The sequence below is a fragment of the Ursus maritimus genome, assembly GCF_017311325.1.
Source record: "Ursus maritimus isolate PB19 chromosome X unlocalized genomic scaffold, ASM1731132v1 scaffold_X1, whole genome shotgun sequence".
NCBI lineage: Eukaryota > Metazoa > Chordata > Mammalia > Carnivora > Ursidae > Ursus > Ursus maritimus.
Genome location: NW_024423319.1, coordinates 23,922,045 through 23,931,376, shown reverse-complemented (window position 1 = coordinate 23,931,376; position 9,332 = coordinate 23,922,045). Strand labels below are relative to the sequence as shown.

Here is a 9,332-nt window from a genome sequence, read left to right as displayed (position 1 = left end):
AAATTTGTGTGGAACCAGAAAAGGCCCTGAATCGCCAAGGTAGTGTTGAAAAGGAAAAACAAAGCTGAGGGCATCACAATGCCGGATTTCAAGTTGTACTACAAAGCTGTGATCACAAAGACAGCATGGTACTGGCACCAAAACAGACACATAGACCAATGGAACAGAATAGAGAACCCAGAAATGGACCCTCGGCTCTTTGGCAACTAATCTTTGACAAAGCAGGAAAAAACATCCAGGGGAAAAAAGACAGTCTCTTCAATAAATGGTGCTGAGAAAATTGGACAGCTACATGCAAAAGAATGAAACTTGACTACTCTCTCACACCGTACACAAAGATGAACTGCAAATGGATGAAAGACCTCGATGTGAGACAGGAATCCATCAAAATCCTAGAGAAGAGCATAGGCAGCAACCTCTATGACATTGGCCACAGCAACATTTTTCATGACACATCTCGAAAGGCAAAAGTAACAAAAGAAAAAATGAACTTGTGGGACTTCATCAAGATAAAAAGCTTCTGCACAGCCAAGGAAACAGTCAAAAAAACTAAGAGGCAGCCCACTGAATGGGAGAAGGTATTTGCAAATGACACTACAGATAAAAGACTGGTATCCAAGATCTACAAAGAATTTCTAAACTCAATACACAAGAAACAAACCAACAAATCATAAAATGGGCAGAAGATATGAACAGACACTTTTCCAATGAAGACATACAAATGGCTAACAGACACATGAAAAATGTTCAAAATCATTAGCCATCAGGGAAATTCAAATCAAAACCACACTCAGATACCACCTTAAGCCAGTTAGAATGGCAAAAATTGACAAGGCAAAAAACAACAATTGGTGGAGAGGATGTGGAGAAAGGGGTCCCTCCTACATTGTTGGTGGGAATGCAAGTTGGTACAGCCACTTTGGAAAACAGTGTGGAGGTCCTTTAAAAAGTTAAAAATTGAGCCACCCTATGATCTAGCAATTACACTACTGGGTATTTACCCCAAAGATACAGACGTAGTGAAGAGAAGGGCCATATGCACTCCAATGTTCTTAGCAGCATTGTCCACAATAGCCAAATTGTGGAAGGAGCCGAGATGCCCTTCAACAGATGACTGGATTAAGAAGATGTGGTCCATATATACAATGGAATATTACTCAGCTATCAAAAAGAATGGTATCTCAACATTTGCTGCAACATGGACGGCAGTGGAGGAGGTAATGCTAAGTGAAATAAGTCAAGCAGAGAAAGACAATGATCATGTGGTTTCTCTCATCTATGGAACATAAGAACTAGGATGATCGGTAGGGGAAAAAAGGGATAAAGAAAGGGGGGTAATCAGAAGGGGGATTGAAGCATGAGAGACTATGGACTCTGAGAAACAAATGAGGGCTTACGAGTGGAGGGGTGTGGGGGAATCAGATAGGCTGGTGATGGGTATTAAGGAGGGCACGTATTGAATGGTGCACTGGGTGTTATACACAACTAATGAATCATTGAACTTTACATCAAAAACCAGGGATGTAGTATATGATGACTAACATTATGTAATAAAAAAAGTATTATTATAAAAAATAAATAAGATTCATGTCTTTATACTCTGAATAGATAGCTTATTTGTAATAATCTTTCTAAGCTCAGTCCCATTGATTTTTGTAATTTCTATGCATCAGGGTGGAACTCTATATATACTCCATAGAGCAGTATTTTGTGCTAAGCTATGTTAGGGAGGAAATATGTTTCATGATAACTATAGTAAAAAACAGAAATGAACAATAATCCATAGAGTCAATATATACCTAGATGTTTCATGTAACCCCTGGACTTCCAAGAATTCCAAAGCTTACATAAAGACTTAGGAGCAGCAGATATAGAATTCTCAAAGGGCAATTGTTACAAGAATTGCCTGACACACAGCAGAAACTATTTTTACATGTTTTAAGTCCCTACAAAACTAAACATTTTCAGGTTTTTCCTTGGGAAAATGATTAGAACAAAGTGGTTTTAATTAATGACCACTCAATTGTCTTTGAATGCACAGCTCTGAGGATGGAAAGAGAAAAATCCGTTCATGCAGAAGTATAAAATTGAATATTATACCTCGATCCACATATGTACTGTGACCATGGGTAAATGACAATATAATGGATGAGATATCTAATAAGAAATGTTGCCCTATGAGAATAAGTTGTCTTCTTAATTTCCTTGGTAATTACCCAAATTAAGCACCAAGGGAGAGACTGATTGCAGATGTTGGTCATTTTCTATTAAAATACCTAAGGAGCGAACTTTCCAGAATGCTTGGTGAGATATGGAGGAGCGGCAGCTGCCTGCTCCTTCCTGCTCCCCCAAGCCGGCCTCGGCCCTCTCACGGGCTGTAGAAAATGGTGAAAGAAACCACTCAGTATGAGGTTTTGGGAGTCAAATCCAATGCCACCTGGAAGGAATTAAAAAAGGCCTACAGGAAACTGGCCTTGAAGTATCATCCTGATAAGAATCCAATTGAAGGAGAGAAGTTTAAAAAGGTTTCTCAAGCTTCTGAAGTACTCTCTGATGCAAAGACAAGGGAATTATATGACAAAGGAGATAAACAGTCAATTAAAGAAGGTGGAGCTGGTGGTGGTCTTGTCTCCCCTGTGGACATCTTTGATATGTTTTTTTTGGAGGAGGAAGAAGGATGCAGAGAGAAAGGAGAGGTGCCTCAGCTCTCAGTAATCTGAGAAGATTTATATAATGCTGCAACAAGAAAACTAGCTCTGCAAAAGAATGTGATTGTGATAAATGTGAAGGCCGAGGTGGTAAGAAAGGAGCAGAAAGGGGCGCCTGGGTGGCACAGCGGTTAAGCGTCTGCCTTCAGCTCAGGGCGTGATCCCAGCGTTATGGGATCGAGCCCTGCATCAGGCTCCTTCGCTATGAGCCTGCTTCTTCCTCTCCCACTCCCCCTGCTTGTGTTCCCTCTCTCGCTGGCTGTCTCTATCTCTGTCAAATAAATAAATAAAATCTTTAAAAAAAAAAAGGAGCAGATGGATATTGTCCCAATTGCCAAGATACTGGAATGCAAATAAGAATTCATCAGATAAGACCTGGAATGGTTCAGCAAATTCAATCTGTGTGCATTGAGTGCCAGGGCCATGGGGAATGGATCAGTCCTAAAGATAGATGTAAAAGCTGCAATGGGAGGAAGGTAGTTCGAGAGAAGAAGATTCTAGAAGTTCATTTTGACAAAAGCATGAATGATAGCCAGAAGATAGCATTCCATTTGGAAGAAGACCAAGAACGAGGACTGGAACCAGGAGATATTATCATTGTTTTAAATCAGAAGGACCATGCTGTTTTTACTGGGCGAGGAGAAGACCTTTCCGTGTGTATGGACATACAGCTGGTTGAAGCACTGTGCAGCTTTCAAAAGCCAATATCTACTCTTGACAGCTGAACTGTTGTTATCACCTCTCATCCAGGTCAAATTGTCAAGCATGGAGATATCAAGTGTATGCTAAATGAAGGCATGCCAATTTATCGTAGACCACATGAGAAGGGATGCTTAATCATTGAATTTAAGGTAAACTTTCCTGAGAATGGCTTTCTCTCTCCTGATAAACTCTCTTTGCTGGAAAAACTCCTACCTGAGTGGAAGGAACTAGAGGAGACTGATGGAATGGACCAGGTAGAACTTGTGGACTTTGATCCAAATCAGGAAAGAGGGCGCCATTACAATGGAGAAGCATATGAGGATGATGAACGTCATCCCAGGGGTGGTGTTCTGTGTCAGACCTCTTAATGGGGTCAGTGAATAACACTGCTGGTATTTTATATGCAGCAGTGAATGAGTGAAGGAATATAATCATAGCTCACTACTTGCTATTATTTTGTTTTAATATTCAACTATAGTAGTGTTTTAAAAGTTAAATGAAGAATAAACTCAAATATAAAAGCTCAAAAAATAAAAAAAAATAAAGTAAAATAAAATACCTAAGGAGACAGGTACGTCAATATTCCAGTATACACACACACATTCTTGTGTGTTTGGGTATGGATATATATATACACACACATATGCATATGTATATTATATATACATATGCATGGTTATATAAATACATACATATTTATGTAAATATACAAGATATATAACTATATAATTATAATGATTATAAGTGCAACAACTATAACTATACATATACAACACCATAAAGAAAAAGAACTTGTCACACTTCTGAATTAGACCTGATAAAATAACCACACCCAAATCTCAATATTTCTCTATGTATTTGTGCTGAGTTTAGTCTTTAAGGTATGTTCATCTTCACTGCATTTCTATTGCTCTAATCATTTCGGTTTCTGTCTTTTAACTTTGTATATCCATGAAAAGTCAAGTCAAATTTCTACCACAGGAAATACCCCTTACTAATGCTTTCTGCTAAGATGATTTGTATTTGTATTTTTTCTTTCTTTTTTCTTTAAATTCAATTAGCCAACATATAATGCATCAGTAGCTTCAGACGTAGAGTTCAATAATTCATCAGTTGTGTATAACACCCAGTGCTCATCATAGCCATACCAACCTGTATGTGTCTGATCTTGTCCGATGATTTTTATAGAATATTTCTGAAAATTCCTTTCAAGTTGTAGTGGGAAGGAGTATTAAAGATCTCCCTATTTAAGGTAGGATTTAAAAAATTCTAACCAAATGTTGTTTAAGAGTCCTTAATTCACCCAAAAGATCAATATTCTATGATTGCTTCTTATGTACCACTTTCAGACATTTTTCCAAACTTGACAGCTGGAGTTAAAAGTCTGTTACTTGCTTTTCTGGAGTTTTGCTGTTTCACAATTTAACCTAAACTATATAGGCCAAACTTAGACTTCATAAGAGAGTTATAATTGCTTCCCTGGGTTAGTCCAATGACCCTCATACCTTAGTATTCTCTTTTGGACAGTAAAACATTTTTTAATTGTCGTTATTTTTTCAAGGCTCAAGAATTTCTGGTATCCAACTACCTGAACTTGACACTGATTTAATTTTTTATGGCTTTCTGCCTGAATTTGTGACTGTAATTTTCTACTTGACTAGTTTGATTCTTCATTTTTATCTGCAGATATGTGTTACTGTCATCCCTCTAAAATTGTAAGCCAATAAAAAGCAGATGGGTTTTAAAAAGCACTTGTAGGAACACAACACATATGCATCACAACATACATAGATTGTCTATGCTATGTTTGACTATAGCATGAAGTTAAATCTAGTCTGATACATGATAATGACAAAAACACGCACTCTGTCTTTAAGCTTGTAGCTCCTCTCAAGTTTACACCAATAGCGGAAATAAAAGCAAAAGAAGGAACCCATAACACCACCCACACCCAAAATTAAATCTTCCACTAAAAAATTTCCTACCACTTATTGCATGGAATACTGGGTGTTATACGCAAACAATGAATCATGGAACACTACATCAAAAACTAATGAAGTACTGTATAGTGACTAACATAACATAATAATAATAATAAAAATTACCTACCAAAAAAACCAAACCAAACCAAACCAAAACAAAATAAATAAAAACCATAAAAACAAAACAAAAAACCCCTCCATTTTTACATTCTGGGACGGACTTACACTAAGTGTATGGCTGGGAGAGTGGGAGTGAGAAAGTTTGGAAGAGTGAGAGTGAGAAAACCAATAGCAATTAATTCATCATATTTTACTAAATGAAATAGAAAAATCCTTGAAAATTGTTAGAATAAGACAGAATTTGACCAATAAGAATTGAGGAGTATGTGCTATCTACTCTGAGTCTGTATCAACCAGAAAATTGAGTAGCCATTTCTTTATTGCAAATATATTGTTTTGAAGAAGCCAATCGTTTTTTCTATCCCCAAACTCTGCATTCACTTAGAATACTTATATCAAGAAAAAATAAGACCAGCCCACCAAAAAAAAAAAAAAAAAACAGGTGGAAACAATGGGAGCGAAGGGAAGAGAATGATAATAATGGCACATTGTAGTTTAGCAACTGTAGTCATAATAAATGAAGCAATTTAGACCATATGAGACAAGAACTTTGGGTTACTCTTTATGCTAGGTATCCTTCATTTTGTATTCTTCATAAGTTGAAAAAATCATTGAAAAGGACATTAGAAGTAAAATAATATGCCATCAGAATACCATAGAGTTTCACTGTATGAATTCTAGCCAAAATAACAATTTTGTCTAAGAAATGAGCATAACAATTGACTCCTTAGCTAAATATCTTGTAAAGGGACTCCTAAGTCTTGCAGGATAAAGTCAGTTGGCCCAAGTGAAATTCTTACACATTCTGTAAAAAGTAAAACAAAACAAAACAAAGCAAATGAAAACTCCGTAGAATTCTTTCCACCAGAAGTTTACAAGTAGATATAAAAACAAAAAAAGCAATTAAACAAACAAGCAAAAAAAACCCAAGAAAAACAATGACATCCCTTACCTCCCATGGATCTATTAAAACAAATATAGCAACATGCAAACGAATAAAACTGGACTACTTTCTTACACCATACACAAAAATAAATTCCAAGTGGGTGAAAAGACAGGAAACCATCACAATTGAGAGGAAAACACAGTTAGTAAACTCTCTGACACTGGTTGTATTAACTTCTTACTAGACGCATTTCCAGAGGCAAGGAAAACAAAAGCAAAAATGAACTATTGGGGCTTCATCAAGATAAAAAGCTTCTGCATAGTGAAGGAAACAATCAACAAAATTAAAAGGAAGCCTTCAGAATGGGAGATGATATTTGCAAATGATATATCCAGTATCCAAAATGTATAAAGAACTTATCAAATGCAACAACCCAAAAACAAATAATCCAGTTAAGAAATGGGCAGAAGACATGAACAGACACTTTCCCAAAGAAGACATACAGATGGCTAACAGACACATGAAAATATGCTCAACATCACTCGACATCAGGAAAATACAAATCAAAGGCACACCTGTCAGAATGGCTAAAATTAATAAGACAGGAAACAACAAATGTTGGTGAAGATGTGGAGAAAGGGGAACCCTCTTGCACTGTTGGTGGGAATGCAAACTGGTGCAGCCACTCTGCAGAACACTATGGAGTTTCCTCAAGATGTTAAAAATAGAGCTACCCTACAACCCAGCAATTGCACTACTAGGTATTTACCCAAAGGACATAAGCATTGTGATCCAAAGGGGTACCTACACCCCAATGTTTCCATAGTTAAACTATGGAAAGATCCCAGATGTCCATCAACAGATGAATTGATAAAGAAGATAAAGAAGATATGATATATATCTATATATCATGGACTATTACTTAGCCATCAGAAAGGATGAATCCCCACCATTTACATTGACATGGATGGAATGGGAGGGGGTTATGTTCAGTGAAATAAGTCAAGCAGAGAAAGACAATTATCATATGGTTTCATTCATATGTAGAACATAAAGAATAGCATGGAGGACCACAGAGGAAGGGAGGAAAAACTGAATGGGAAGAAATCAGAGAGGGAGACAAACCATGAGACTCTGGACTCTGGGAACCAAAGGGTTACAGAAGGGAGGGAAGTGGTGGATGGGGTAACTGGGTGATGGGCATTAAGAAGGGCACGTGATCTGTTGAGCACTGGGTGTTATGCACAACTAATGAATCATTGAACACTACCTCAAAAACTGTTGATGTACTATTGTTGGCTAACTGAACATAATAATAATTTAAAAAATAATAATAAAATAATTCTGGGGGAAGGATCTGCTGCTGCTCTGACTCTCAAACAGACTTGCCCTAGTTCAGAAAACCCTGCAGAGCACAATATGGTGGGCTTTGTCTAAGTGGCTGAAGCCTTTACTGTGGGGCACTGTGCTGCTTACTGAAGTTGGCCCTGGTTGATGGCAGGGGGGGGGTGGGGGGGCGGGAGATGGTGTCAGCTGGCTCTCTCATCCCTGGAGAGGGGAGTTTGTGTCCACCACTGTTCAGGAAGGCCTCACAGAAGAGCATGCTATCTCCCCTCTTTTGTTCCAGGCATCCCTCAGATCCTTGCCTTCACCCTCTCTGTTTTTGAGCCATCTGCCCACCACTGGAGCAGTGTTTCTGTGTCTTATCCCAGGTGCACTGGCTGGGTTTCAAAACTCCAAATTTTAGGGACCAGGAACAGCAAGGACCCATGCAGATCCTCTGAGGGATGGTCTCGCAACAATGTGGCTGGTGCTGATTTGTCCCAGAAGGGCAGTTGCAGGAATGCACAGGGGCTTGAAGTCTATAGTAAAGCACAGCAAAAAAGGAGTCTGGGTTAGCTTCCCTCAGCAGGTAGCTTTGCTCACATGCTAATGAATGAGGCAGCTCAATGGTGCATGACAGCTCCTTTGTTCCCTTAGAGGCAGTTCCACCTCTTCCAATGCACTCCAAGAAGGGGAACTGTTTCTCCCAGGTGATTCCCCAGACCACTTTGTCAGCTCCCAGGCCTCTACCCTGCTTCTCCACAGGAGCACCTCTATACTTGCCAGTCTTCACCAGGCAATGGTGAAGACTTCTAAAACTTTAGTCTTTGAAGTGCACTGCTTGTAAAAACTTGCAATAATTAGCCTCTCTCATTTTCCCCATCAATGGTTTTGGGGAAGTGTTTGTCTTGTTCATATGCCTGTGCTCTGTTCACTCATTCTCTCTTCTCTCCTTTCTCCCTGATCAGGGCTTCCTCCCCTCTAGAGCACCAGGATTCTTTTCTCCCCCAAATTGTATCTCTGCCTCTCCTACCTCCCACAATGTGGCTACTTTTCTCTCTCTAGTTGTGTAGTTTGTTCTTTCAATACTCAGATTTCCTGGATTTTCAGAATGATTTGATATTTATCTAGCTGTGTTCAAGGGATGAGGACAGCATAGGGTCCTTCTACTACTCTGCCATCTTAACTCTTTTCCTGAAATTTTCTTACTGATGTGTAGTTTTCATTTGTTCCATGTATGCACCTTTGTTGTTTGTATTTTTCCCTAAACTGGCTTTCCTTTTCACTTCCCCAATGATGCCTTTTGATGAAGGGAAATTATTATTCTAATATAATTCAAATTATGTTTATTATTTTGCAGTTATTTATTTTTTGTGTCTCGTTTGAGGAATTTTATAGAATATTATGAAGGTATAATCCTATATTATCTTCTAGAGCTTTTATTGGTTTGTCTTTCATATTTAGTTCTATAATTCATCTGGAATTCATTTTTGTGTATAGTGTGAGGTAGTTTTTCTTTCCTTCGTAGATATCATATTTTTATTTAAAACGACTTTATTTTACTTTCAATTGTTTTTTTAAGAGAGTTGAGACAAAAAAATTCATATTATG

The 9,332-nt window shown here is 38.0% G+C and overlaps 1 pseudogene; it reads left to right on the top strand.

Moving 5' to 3' along the window:
• Positions 1 to 2,176: 2,176 nt before the first annotated feature.
• LOC103681390 lies at positions 2,177 to 3,997 on the top strand (annotated as a pseudogene).
• The last annotated feature ends 5,335 nt before the right edge of the window (positions 3,998 to 9,332 follow it).